The 14,404-nt window shown below is 49.3% G+C and overlaps 1 non-coding gene across 1 annotated transcript; it reads right to left on the reverse strand.

Moving 5' to 3' along the window:
• Positions 1-3,972: 3,972 nt before the first annotated feature.
• trnay-aua (transfer RNA tyrosine (anticodon AUA)) lies at positions 3,973-4,064 on the reverse strand. Its single transcript is given in 2 exon segments — positions 3,973-4,008; positions 4,028-4,064. It is a non-coding gene; the product is annotated as a tRNA-Tyr (tRNA).
• Positions 4,065-14,404: the final 10,340 nt, after the last annotated feature.

Here is a 14,404-nt window from a genome sequence, read left to right on the forward strand (position 1 = left end):
ACCATTGCCTGTAGGAGCTGAGGTGCGGTATCGCACACTCCTGCAGAAACAACAGATCAGCTTTGACCTTGGCAAGGTAGTCCAAGGTCGCAACACATCGCGTAGTAGATTTAGTGTTACGCACATTTATGGATACAATCTTTACACCCATTTTGAAGCATTTATTCTCTTACCAAACCTGTTGCCTTTGAGAGTTCCAGACCTTTGGTCTGCTCCTGCATACCCATAGTGTTCACAAATTGCCTCACTTTGGACGGGCTGAGGAAACTGTCCTGAACTACCCCATTGGCAATGTTCTACTCAGGTGGCATCTGGGGGTTTGTGCAAGGAACGAGATTTGAATTGTTCTCTGTTGGAGAAGTCTCGCTGATCCTCTCCCCCTCTGGGGCGTTGCTGCTCCCGACTTCCCGGAGCTGGGGTGCGCTGAGCGCTTCACTGCTCCCAGATTCCTGGGGCTGGGGTGCACTGGCCTCTTCGGGTTGTGGGCAAAGTTGGGGTGTGCTGGTCTCCTCATTGTCTCCAATGTTCTGGAGCTCGGGTGTCTCGTCCTCCAACTCCTTAGAGTTTTGCCGCTTCTTCTGTAGGTGCTGCCCTTTCTCTTCTTCGTTCAAAGAGCAGCTGCCCTTGTCATCCATGCCGGATGGAAGACGCCTCTTGCTACTTGTCTGGTAAGTGGCTTGGACCCTTCTTAGCCCATTCTTCCTTTTGGCTCTCTTCACCAGCTGCCACTCCCCCTGTTGATTTTCCGCTGCTTCCTTCTCCTCCATTGATTCGCTCTCCTGAGGAGTGGGAGGTTCAGGGGGCAATGCTGTTGATTGTCTGTCTGCTGCCTCAATTTTTTCCTCCACCTTGTCTCTCTCTGTGTCCTCCTTTGTCCCGTTGTTCTCACTGGTGTTTGGAGGGTTGCAAGTGTCCTTGGTAGTAGTGACATGAAGCATTTCCTCTGCTTCCCCCTCATTGGCTTTGGCTGCCTGTGCATAAGTGAGGCAGCGTTTGGGGTAGGTCCTGTAGAGGTGACCTGCCTTGCCACACAGGTTGCAGCACTTAGTCTGTTTGCAGTCCTTTGTCTGGTGCCCTTCCTGTTTGCAGGTCTTGCAGAGGGCGGCGCTGCAGTTGGCTGCCACATGACCAGACTTGCCGCATGAGCGACAAAGTTTGGGCTGCCCAGCATAGACAAGGTAGCCACGGCTTCCCCCGATAGCGAAGCTGGAAGGAGGGTGGAAGATGGCTCCCTTACCATCGGTCTTGAGCGTGACCTTGACCTGGCGTTTGCTTGTCCAAATCCCAAAGGCGTCTTTAACCTCGGTGCAGCTCCCAACTTTGTCAACGTACCTGGCGAGGAAGGTGAGCACGTCGGTGACAGGGACGTGGGGGTTGTCGAGATGCACCGTCACTACACGGTCCCGTTGCAACGGCAGAGCAAAGAGCGGCTTCACCGTCAGGCTCTGCATCTCCGGCTGATCTCTCTTCTCCTTGAACACCTTCAGGAACTTGACGCAAGCAGCCACACTCCTGAAGGTCGCGTCGAAGTATCCAGCGCTGGGGAAGTCTTGCAGGCAGTAGATCTCCGCAGCTTCAAATCCACACGACTTCAACAGGATCCGCTTGATGATGAAGGCACGATCCATGGATGCTCGTCCTTCACTGTCCTTCACCGCCACCCTAACGGTATTACATACCCCATGGTTTGGGTCTCGACTGGTTATAGCCATCGCTTCACAACTACACTTGACCTTAGCCAAAAGGCCAAGAAAGGGTGCCATCTGTTTGTCCACACACACATCTTGTCTAAATTGCTCTGAAGCCTCCTTGCATCCACCTCACAACTCACAAGCTCGCCCAGACACAATGTCAAAATGAGGGCGACTCGCAACCTACAACTAAGTATGGGCATATTGAACTGTTTAGAGAAGATCTGTGTTTTTTAAAGAAACTCAAGAAAAGTCACTGATCAAAAGATGACCGATACTATAAAGGGACGTCTTCTGGAAAATTCCTATGTTGATTGTATCGGCAGATCTTCCTGGGAGGGCATGGAATTTCGCACCTGAAGAGGTGTCAAATCCCACTTCAAACAGAGACATTTAAAAGAAAGGTATGGAAAATGCAAAAGGCTGGACTAATTTCCTGGGTTTGTGAGGACGATGGAGACTGTTCACTACATCTTATTAGACATCTAAAAACATCCATCTCCTGTTGATCTATATCTCAGAATGTGTAAAAGGCTCTGAGGCGAATGAAAGACATGGCTATTTCCACTCCAGGGAAGACATAGGGAAAATGAGTTAAAAACTGGCTGGTGACCAGTGAGTGGCAGAAGCAAGAACAACAAAAACAGGAACTCCCTCCCTCCCTCTCTCTCTCTCTCTCTCTCTCTTGCTGGAAGCAAATTTGTTTTAGAAGAAACAGGACAGCTACTTCAGTTAAACCTACACAGACAACCAGATCATCTCTCCCTCTGGAACAAGCCAACATGTGTCTCCAACATAAAAGCAAAGAACTGCGGATGCTGGAAATCCAAAACAAAAACAAAAACAAAAATACCTGGAAAAACTCAGCAGGTCTGGCAGCATCAGTGGAGAGAAGCACAGTTGACGTTTCGAGTCCTCATGACCCTTCAACAGAACTAAGTAAAAATAGAAAAGGGGTGAAATATAAGCAGACTGCGAATCTGCCAAAGTTAGCTTTACAGAAATCATCCAACTTAACAGTCACAATGTACCACCATCTACACCTCATGGACAATCCAAGGACTGATTTGTATAATCTTTTTAAATGTTTATTTTGACTCCTCACCCTGCCATAACAGTACTTCTGAAGAAGTCCTCATAGTCATACGTAGGTTAACTATAAGTCTTTATTGACTCTTAGAACTATTTACAAATATACAGTACAGCGTACAAGCTATGAGCTGTCTCCATGCTTGCTGGTACACATGGCTGTATCCAACATTAGACTGACCCTGGGTCTGGATTATGTGCTCTCTTACATCGCTGTGTGAGCGGTATTGTACTCAGTCATACATTAACCTAATATGTGCCTTATACTACAGTCACATTGCCTGGAAGCCACTTCAGGGCATGCTTTCTGAGTTCAGTAGGCTGCGCGTCAGTCCTATAATTTAAAAGATCTTAGTTCAATTCTCAGAGACAGCGGCAGATTGCACATTTTCTTTCTTTTCTCACCTCAGCTTACCATCTTTGCTGCATGCCAAAATTAAGATGCCTTAATTGCTGCAGCATTACAAACTTTTAATGTCTCTCGACCTCTTTGTGCAGCGGCACAACTTTGGAGGTGGGTAGACTATGGGCTCAATGCCAAATCTGCTGAATCTGATCAGATGCCCAAAGCTAAAAACAAGCTGGAGAATTCAGATGTTGATGCTGCTACCGCTCGCATGCGAAGTGAGTGCTCTAACGTTTGAGCTGCGCCCGCTGGGACATGGCACAGCTTTCTCTCGACCGCCTCACAGATGCCTCTCAGCACCTGTCTCCAAGTGGCTCCGCAATCAGCAGGGAAATCCTGCCTCGGTTGGCCTGCTGCCCATGCACAGTACATGCTTTGCTCCAGTCAGCACAACCGAGCAGCAAGAGATGAGCTTCGCCCGCATGGAATTGAATGGAGACGACAAAGGAAGTGGAGAACAGCCCGTGCACGTGGATTGAAAGCGAAGCGAGCAGAAAGTGGCGGCCACCACGACGGTGAGGGGGCTGTGGAGAGCTCTGTCCAACTGATGGGATACTACTGGTGCTTTGACTTGAGTGCTGGGTGCTTGGGTGGATTGGTCCTCCAAGGAAATCCCTGCTGGCCAGCAGATGCAACTGCAGAAATAAAGCAGCCATCTTGTGGCTCCTTTGAAAGGAAAAAAGAGCTGGTGCGCCTTGGCAGCAACATGCAAAAGTTTAGCCTAAGCGACAAGTTCAGAGCGCAAGCATCAGCTAAGTGCTGCTTACTGCAAAATCAAGGAGGGTTTCCTTCGAGCCTGAATTGAACCAGCGACCTAAGGATAGCAGTTAGGACAGTCACTCTATAGTCCTCCACTCTACCAGCTGAGCTATCGAAGGGGAGCCCAGCAGCAGTGCCTCTTTTCCGATTGTTTGTCATGCACCTTTAGAATTGGAGGCTTTGTTTACCTCTGAATGATACAGCTCTGTGAGACTTTCATCCATCAACTGATCTCTATATCCTGGGCCTGTGCTGTTTAGAATTAAGCATCTGATTTTGGATCGGAAACTGATAGCTGCCACTCATACCTGGCTTGCAGCTTCATGCAAATGTGTTATGACTTGGGGCACTTTGCTGTAGCATAAGGGCATCTGGCTTAGCTAGGGTTATTGTGGGACTGGGAAATAGTACAGCGCACAATGTGATGTAAAGAGGTACATGACCTGAGACTAGGGTCAGTTGTGGACTGGACAGAGACCTGTATAGAAGCAAGCATGGAGTTAGCCCAAAGCTTGGGCATAGCAAGAACAACAAAAACAGGAACTCCCTCCCTCTCGCTCTCTCTCTTGCTGGAAGCAAATTTGTTTTAGAATTTGTCATAGTTATGTGTTATCAATAAACACTTTGGGTAAAATTTTTAGCTCGGTGGGCAGGCCCACGCCTGACCCGACCAAATGTGAAAGAACGCGCGATGACATCAGGCGAGCGTCCCAAGTTCATCCCACACTTGCACGATATTTCGGTTGGTGGGCATGTGCCAGAGTCGGCAGCACACCCACCGACAATTAATTGGTCTATTATTGGTGGGCAGGCGAAAAGGCAGGATGAGGTTTCCAAAAGCAAATAAAAACAAAATGAAAACTTTATTTTTTCATTAATAACATGTCCCTGCTCATGTGACTGAGTCACATGAGGGGACATGTTTTATAACATTTATAAAATTTTTATTGTATTTTTTGAAATCTGTTCATCTCCCTGAGGCATTACTGCCCCATCAGTCTACTCTTGATCATCAGTACAGTGATGGAAGGGGTCATCAACAGTGCTATCAGGCAGCACTTGCTTGAAACAACTGTCATAACCGATTTTGCAATTTGTATGTTTCAAGATGTAGGCTTTGAATTCAGTAGTAATAAGACCACCGAGTCTCAAGAGGCTTTTTTATAAAACTAAATTAAACATTTATTAATACAAGAAAAATTATAAGCACATACATATATTTACAAAACTACTACTATTATTACTACAAAAATCCTCTAATTAATCTGACTCTCAGTTACACCCCTGCTAAGGCAACAGTAAAACTCATGGGGGAGAAATTTCCCCATGTCGGGCAGGTTGGTCGGGAGCGGGCGCAGGCGGGTGAGGAATTGATTGCCGCCTGTGATCGGGTCCACACCACAATTTTACACAGGCAGGCCAATTAAGACCCGCCCAGCATAATGCACAACTCCAGGGGATAGCGGGAGTGGGCGGGCGGTGGCGGGAGTGCAATGACCACTGGGTCCAATGGCAAACCAGCGACCTATTTAAGTGAAGCATTGGCAGCCTTGCAAAAGCTGATCACAATGGCCAGCAGAAGGGCTCATCAGAGCACTGCTGGAGAGCAGGCCATGCCAAAGGGTAGGGCAGCCGAACAGGCCAGGCCGGACGGTAGGGCAGCAGGGTAGTGTGCCCCTCAGCTTTCCGATGAGTGCCTAGCTGCCCTCCTGGAGGAGGTGGCAGCGCGGCGGGAGGTCCTCGTTCCAAGGGATGGGAGGCAGAGGCCCCCCCACCTGACCAAACGTGCCTGGGAAGGAGTGGCAGAGATAGTCAGTTCCAATGACGTGGTGCGACACACATGGGTCCAGTGCCACAAGCGATTCAATGACCTCTTGCACGCGGGAAGGGTGAGTACCATGCTGGCAGAGGTCACTTAATACAGCCAGTAGTCTTTCCCCCTTAGGCCAACTCTGCACCCCTCCCCAACTCTGAGTGCAGTTACAGCATTGAATCCTTCAAGATATGTTTCCCTCGCTGGGTGGGCCAGCAGATTTTGCCCATGCCTAGTTCACCCTAAGAGGGTAGTGCTGAGATGGGTTCTGCACCTGCAACATGTGTGACACTGATACCCAGAGTATTGATTTGGGGGCAACCTCAAGGATCTGCACCTAGGCACAGTGCTGGAACTGCGAAACATGTCAAAGCCAGGGTGCTGACATGCTGGGAGGGGAGCTTCCAGGTGATGGGGCACTAATCCATCTGCTGCCCTTGGCGTTCCACGTGCTTGTGCCTCCTTGCTTTGCAACTTTAGACTGTGTGGTGCCAAATGTGATAGAGGCAGCATGTGAGCAAGAGGGAGGCCAGCCCTGGCTTCTTTGTGTGAGTATGCAGCAGCTGCAGGGTGATGAAGAACTGAATCCCTGCAATGTCCCATTCTGGTTGGGGTGGCAGGGATGCGGTGGGATTCCAGGTACAGGCTGGACTAATCAATGCTCCTCTCTCCTTTTCAGGAGAAGACTGCACACAATGCCGGCGAGTGGATGCGGACTGGCAGAGGCCAGGCCCAGTTGACCATCGTGACTTGATATGTGCAGGGGGCAATGGATCTGGAGAGGTACCATGCACCCAGGTCCACCGGTAGCAGTGAGGCTGGGGTACCATGGGGAGATATGTTTGCTGAGCACTGAGTTCACCATGTGTGTCCCAGCAGAATGCTCAGTGATTGAAGCTTGCAACATGGGTTGGCCATTGATTATGGAAGGATGAGCGCATACTGATCCGGGAGACAGGCATGCACATTGACATTGTCTCCACTTTAACTAAGCAAATGTCCTTGTTCTTCCTTTCAGCATCACTGGAGCAGGGCCGGGAGGAGGAGGCAGAGGGGCCACCTCTTACACCTGAGGCCCCTGAACAATTGGACTCACCAGCGTCACACCATCTCTGCCAGGCAGGCACCAGCACAGATTCTAGCACTTCGGTGGGAATTAGATCATCGGCTAGTGTCCCGGGGCACAGCAGTGAGGGCACTTCACACTCACTTGAAGCGCGGGCGGAGACAGAGAGTGCCCATGTCGCCAGCAGTTGGAGGACTGTAGGGGACCAGGCACATGCTCGGTCGGTGGCTGATGATGTGACTCTGGAGTAGTCCGTGAGGCAGCAGACGCTGGAAGTGCAGTAGGGTATGCAGTAGGATCTGGCGGAGATACATGAGGCTATGCGTGGCATGGTCTCCGTGCTGGTGGAGTCCACGCAGAGCATCACTGATGCAATGAGCCTCATGGCCGAAAACCATGCTTCCTCCATGGATAGAGTGGTGACTCTCGTGGAGAGGCTCCTCCAGGAGAGCAATCAAGGCTTCCTGGGGATACGCCCTGACCAGCAAGCCCTCACAGTGGCATTGACCTCAGCTGGTCAGTGCCAGTGTGGGAGATGGTTTGGGCACCAAGTATCCCAGCTCAGTGCCTATCCATCCATGATGAGCAAAGATTCCGAAGCGACCTCACTTTGGCACAGCAGCTACCTGTCATCTCTGCGGGCTCCTCTTAGGGCACTCCTGATGAGGGCAGCAGCACCTCCGCCCCTCTGCCAGTGACTGTGGGATCCCATGACACTGCGGTGACTGGGGAGATGCCAGCTGTGGAACTGGCCGCTCCCTCCCAGGCGGGGCCAGCACAGGTCCTCGAAGCCAATAGGACAGTAGAGTGAGTAGGCTGTCTCAGATGCCAGTGCCAGTGAGGGGGGAGCGTCTGGACATAGCACCCGCAAGCGTAAACTTAAGGCACTTTAGACACAACGCAGGTTTCTCATTGGTGGTTTTATGTTGCCCCGCTATTAGTTCATGACCACTTGGTGTGATGCGTAACACCTTTGTAATTATTTTTTTCTGAACTTCATTTTGTTAAATCATTAAATTTTGATATGTGAGGATGACTCAGGGTGACTCCTTACTTCAGCAGGTGTACGGGAACCCATAATGTTATGAGTGAGTTATTTGACATTGAGCTTTATTGACAAGGCCCTTAGTTAATGTTACTACCCAGGCAGATTTTGCACTCAGGTATCGAGTGTGGAGCCTGCAGCCCTGGCTTGTGTTGGAGGTCTATCTGTGGTGGGCTAGCTGAAGGCTTGTTGGATTAAAGCCTCCCGGGTGTCCCTGCCTCCCTGGAGAATGCCCATTTCAGCATCTACCCCTTCAGCGTTCTCCTACGCGTGCTCATCCTCGGACTCACTGCTAGACTCATCGTGCGCAGCTGGAGCATCTGCGTCTACATATCCTTCCTCCACAGCGTCCCCCACTTTCCGCAACAGAGTGTGGAGAGTGCAGCATGCAACCATTATCAGTGACACATGATCTGGGGGTATTGGAGTGCACCCCCTGAATGATCCTGGCATCAGAAGCACATCTTGAGAAGACCGATGGTTGTCTCCACCACAGCCCTTGTGGAGGCGTGGCTCCTATTGTAGCGCTGCTCGGTTTCTGTTCTTCGATGGTGGAGAGGCGTCATGAGCTACATTCTGAAGGGATAGCCCTTGTCACCCAGCAGCCACCCATCCAGCCGGGCTGGAGCACTGAAGAACCCCGGCACCTGGGAGTGTCTGAGGATGTAGGCATCGTGGGAGCTGCCTGGGTACCTTGCACAGACTTGTAGAATCAGCATCCTGTGGTCACACACTATCTGCACGTTCATGGAGTGGAATCCCTTCCTGTTGACGAAGGCACCGGGCTCACCTGCTGGCGCCTTGATGGCCACGTGTGTACAGTCTATAGCACCCTGGACGCGGGGGAAGCCAGCAATGGCCGCGAAGCCTCTGGCTCGCTCTGTCTGGCTGGCCTCGTCCCAGTGGTAGTGGATGAAGGTCAATGCACGCCTGAACAGAGCGTCTGTCACCTGCTTGACACAAGCGTGGACAGCTGACTGGGAAACACCGCAAAGATCACCCACCGAGCCCTGGAAAGAGCCGGAGGCATAGAAGTTGAGGGCAGCCGTGACCTTCAGCGTCATTGGCATGGGATGCCCACCCACACAGTTGCCGCAGATCTCAGGGCCTATCATCTGACAGATGGTGGCGATTGTCTCCCTTGTGGGAAGGAGCCTCCTTCGGCACTGCACCTCAGACATACTGAGGTAGCTGCTTCGCCACCTGTATACCCTGGCAGCAGGATAGTGGCATCTTCTGCGGCCCCTTCTGCCTTGGACTTCCTGTTGGCCCTGTGCCCTTTGAGCCTGCACCTCTCCTCCCAAAGGTGGCTCCCCTGGAGGCTGAATGTGGACTCCTGGCCTCCTTCCCCTTTCCTCAGAGGAAGTGCCTCCAGTGGATAGCACAACTCCCATTCCAGGCTAAGGGAAGGCTTCCTGAAACCAGAAAGGCCTCAGAAATGATGTTTACTCAAGAGTCCTGATCTGAAGGCTGTTACTCCTGTCCAAGTGGCTGTGAAGAGTTTTGAAGTATTCCTGCTCACACAGGCAAATATCAGTAACTTTAACAATTAATTGTCTGACAAATAACACTCGCAACCCCACTCGCCCTTCTTATCCCGCCTGTGGATGAGGTTTATAAAAATGTGGCTACCCGCCTGCCTGTTGTGCCCGTGTGATGTCCTGAAGATTGCCCCAAAAAATCCCCGACAATTGCTGCCTCAAGGGCCTTAAGTGGGTCATTAATTAATGGCGGACGAGCATCAGAGAACATTACGCAACCATCCATCTAAATATCGCGATGGCATGCGGTGATGTCAGGACGCTCGCCCGATGTCATCGCACATCATTTTACACGTCGGCATGCAGGGCCCGCCCCCACAAGCTGACGAGAAAATTCTGGCCATAGATTTAAAGGCAAAGCACTTTTGACCTTATAAGTTCAAAATGAGGTTCCTTGCAAACATAGTTGCAGGTGTACAGACTGTTTAGATCTTAAATGCCTCTGCCTCACAGACACAAACTTCTTTCTGCTTATACCTAGCTTTTCCTTTGAATGTAAATTTCCCATTGTATTACTAGATTTTTAATTTTACCTCTTCTAACAATAACATCCTTTGATTCCACCAAGTTTTTTAGTAAGCTGAAAAGAATAAACACATTGTTTGGTGTCTTCTAGCTAGGTGCAAGATTTCACCCATTCTTTTGACTGCTGTATTTAAAAATGCAAATTGCCCCCTTGACACCTATGTTTCTAAACTTCCCCATGTTTATCTAATTACCATTTCAAACCTACTTTCCATGCATCAAAGCCTCTAGACCAGTTGGCTTTAATCCAATTAAGACACACAAACACATACACACACACATAGAGGCCTCATTGGAATGCTATTTAAAAAAATAATTTCCAATAACATTATAGACATTAATCACTCCATAACCATGCCTAGTTTGGGTTCCAACAGGGCCACTCAGCTCCTGACCTCATTACAGCCTTGGTTCAAACATGGACAAAAGAGCCAAACTCCAGATGACCATTGCCTGACACTTGTGTGGCGCGAATGTTACTTGCCACTTGTCAGCCCAAGCCTGGATATTGTCCAGGTTTTTCTGCATTTGGACATGGACTGCTTTAGTATCTGAGGAGTCACGAATGGTGCTGAACATTTTACATTCATCAGCGGACATCCTCACTTCTGACCTTATGATGGAACCAGCTGAAGATGGTTGGGCCGAGGACACTACCCTAAGGAACTCATGCAGTGATGTCCTTGAGCTGAGATGTCTGACCTCCAACCACAACCATCTTCCTTTGTGCTAAGTATGACTCCAACCAGCAGAGAGTTTTCCCCCTTATTCCCATTGACTCCAGTTTTGCTAGGGTTCCTTGATGCCACACTCAGTCAAATGCTGCCTTGATGTCAAGAGCAGTCACTCTCAACTCACGTCGGAAGTTCAGCTCTTTTGTCCATGTTTGAACCAAGGCTGTAATGAGGTCAGAATCTGCCTGACCCTGCCGGAACCCAAACTGGGCGTCAGTGAGCAGGTTATTGCTAAGCAAGTGCTGCTTGATAGCACTATTGATGACCCCTGCCATCACTTTACTGATGATGGAGAGCAGACTAATGGGACGATAATTGGCCGGGTTGGATTTGTCCTGCCTTTTTGTACAGGATATATCTGGGCAATTTTCCACATAGCCGGGTAGATGCCAGTGTTGTAGCTGTACTGGAATAGTTTAGCTAAGGGTGCAGCAAGTTCTGGAGCACAAGTCTTCAGTACTATTGTCAGAATATTGTCAGGGCCCAAAGCCTTTGTAGTATCCAGTGACTTTAGCCATTTCTTGATATCATGTGGAGTGAATGGAATTGGCTGAAGGCTGGCATCTGTGATGCTGGGGACCTCCTATTTCGTGGCCAAGAAAAATGCAATATACAAAACAATTGTCTCCCGATGCATTAAGCAAGAAGCAAATGCGTCACTTGGCTAATATTACACACGTTTTAGGCAACTAGCAACCGAATATGACTTCAGTAATGTTGAACATATCAAACAGGAAATCAAAGCAGAAATAATTGAAGGTTGTCTCTATAGTCAACGACATTGAAAAGCACTTAAGAAAGACAAAAAGCTGTCAGAGATGTTGGAGTTGGCAAGATCACTATTGCTTTCAGAGCCCAGAGCAACTGAAGTTGAGGCTGCCAAAAGTAACTCCCACACTCCAAGTTCAACTCCTATGAACGCTATTCATCGCTCACTTGCCAGGGATCCATCTGAAAAGCAACAAAAGCAATTTCACAAAGTTGCAATTTGTTCAAACAGTATTTCCACTGTGACGGTTCATACCCACACCAGTGTCCTTCTACTGGTAAACAGAATAAAGCCTCTGGAAAACGAACCATTTTGTTCATGTTTGTCATACATCACCAAAGTCAACTACTAAGACCAATACCAACAGAAGGGTGCCATGTATGCATATATCAGCAATAAGGCAAGAGCATGTAGCAAATGTTGTGGTAGATGACCCTGAATATACTTTTGTTCTTTCTTTCAGACACAGCAACCAGCCACATGCAACAGTGATCATTGGCTGCTTGGACATAGATTTTTCCATAGATACGGGAGCATTTGTCAATGTCATGGGAGACAAAATGTTCAACAAATTTCATGGTTACCCCATTCTCTGCAAACCAGGGAATACAAAACATTTCCCTTAAAACAGTGGCAAGTCACTCAAAGTTCACAGGACTTTTGAAACACCAGTCTCATTTAAAGACACAAAACCAAATGCTGCATTCTGTAGTATAATGGAGTATGTTAGACGAAGACCCGTAAAGTGTTAACTGTGATATCACAGATGGGAGTGAGATATACTCATGTGATCTGAGACTCAGGGGCAGCCAAAAGTGAAAGTAAAAAGGAAAGCAAGCATGGTCAGAAGCTTAGAAGAGTGTTCTCCATAATCAGTAAATATGTTAAAATAAATAGAGTGTTTATCGCTCGCAGTCTTCGGAATCATTGAAACGACTCTAACCCAACAACACAATAAAATATGGTGGCAAGCGGTAAAATGATGGTGCTAGAAAAGTCTCTACCTCTACCGGAGAGCTTTCAGAAAGTTGCAGGCCTAAAAAAGGCTGAAGCATGGCCAAAGTGGCACAAGAGATTCTCTCAATTTTGCACTGCATTGGGTCTCACCGCAAAGCCTGACTGTGAGCAGGTCAGCACATCCTTCTATGCAATAGGTGACTGTGCTGATGACAATTTAGTTACCCTGGGGATTGATGAGGGTAAAGCCACATATGCCGAAGTTATTGATGCATTGGAGACTTATTTCAATCTCTGCAAGAACACCATCGTGGAATGCGCAAAGTTCAATAAATGCACCCAGAGACACGGGGAAAGCATCGATGCATTTATTAATGATTTGTACAGATTAGCAGAAGATTGCGAGTATGATAATCTAAAAAAGGACCTAATGCGCAACAGAAGTCGGAGTCATGGATAATCCATTATCAGATAATTTACAGTTCAGGAAGACTTGACAATGGCAAAAGCGATTCTATTAAGTAGACAATCCGAGATCAGGAGGCAGAACTGATTGGTAGTCAGAGGTGAGAGAGATAGTCCGAATCTTAAAGTAACAAATACGGTCGAATTCATCAGACATAAAAAAAGGTAGACAGAAGGAGACACGTGCACATGAAAAGCAATTAATGGCAGCAGCCCAGACTAGCTGTTGCTCGTGCAGAAGAGAAAGACAAAGGCACGGGCACTGGCACGGGCATGGGCAATGGCACGGGCATGGGCACAAGCAAGGGCACAGGCATGTGCACGGGCACCGGCATGGGCATGAGTACGAGCACAGACACGGGCACAGGTATGGGCACGGGCATGGGCACAGGCACAGGAACAGGCATGGGAACTGTCCCGCCAAAGATGCATCATGCCATTGGTGCATAAAGATGGGGCATTTTCAGGCAGTATGTCACAGTAGGAAAATCAGGCAGAACACTCAAAACAAAAAAGCTTTGAAAGGAAACAGAACCCAAGGCCAGAATCATTCCCTCGTCAGGTGGGCCTGGCAGCAGCGGGCAGGGGCGGTAGGGAAGCCTGGGAGGAGGTGGCGTCCTGGGTCAGCTGCCATGATGTGGTGAGGCGCACATGGGTGCAGTGCCATAAGCACTTCAATGATCTCCTGCGATCAGGAAGGGTGAGTACCGTGTTGGCATGGGTTACTTAGCACAGCAGTTAGGAGCTGCCCACCCCCCACCTTGGACCTCAGAGGTCTTAGAGTGTGAGTGGCAAATGTCAATGAGGAAGCATCTGGACAAGGGGGTGCCCTGGCTGTTTGGAATGAATGTCTTGTAGATCCAGGGCTGAGCCCTGCGAGGTGTTCCTCGGGTGGGATTGGCCAGGCTGCAACGGCAGTGCAGGTACAGGTTGGGCTAATCAATGGTCCTCTGTCCTTTCAGGGGAAGACATCCCATAACAATGCAGAGAGGTTGCGGACTGGCGGGGGGCCGCCCCATCTACTCATCCTCACTGGATAAGCGCAGAAGGCCCTGGAACTGGAGAGGCGCCATGCACCTAGGTCAACCGGCCACAGTGAGGTTGGGCTGCCACAGGGAGGTAAGAGTGCAATGCACTGAGGTCAGAATGTCTGGAAGAGCAACCATTCCACTGTTGTCTCTATATTGATGTGAGCCTCGAACATGAAATCCCCACTGATAATGGAAAGATGAGGGCAGCCTGATCCGGGTGCCAGCCATGCACAGTAACAGTGTAATGACTTCAACTAATGACATGTCCTTGTTCTTCCTTTCAGGCTCACCAGCAGCCCTTCGTTCTGAGGGGCCTGAAGGCCCAACACTGACCTCAGAGGACAGCAACCATCACAATGCACCTGCGTCACACCCTTTCAGTCAAGCAGGAGCACCAGCGCAGATACCAGCACCTCAGTGGGCATTAGATCAGCGGCTAGTATCTCGGTGCACATTGGTGAAGGCACTTCACACTCATTTGAGGTGCAGGCAGAGGCAGAGAGTGCCCAAGAT

This window comes from Cetorhinus maximus, chromosome 4 (genome assembly GCF_964194155.1).
Source record: "Cetorhinus maximus chromosome 4, sCetMax3.hap1.1, whole genome shotgun sequence".
NCBI lineage: Eukaryota > Metazoa > Chordata > Chondrichthyes > Lamniformes > Cetorhinidae > Cetorhinus > Cetorhinus maximus.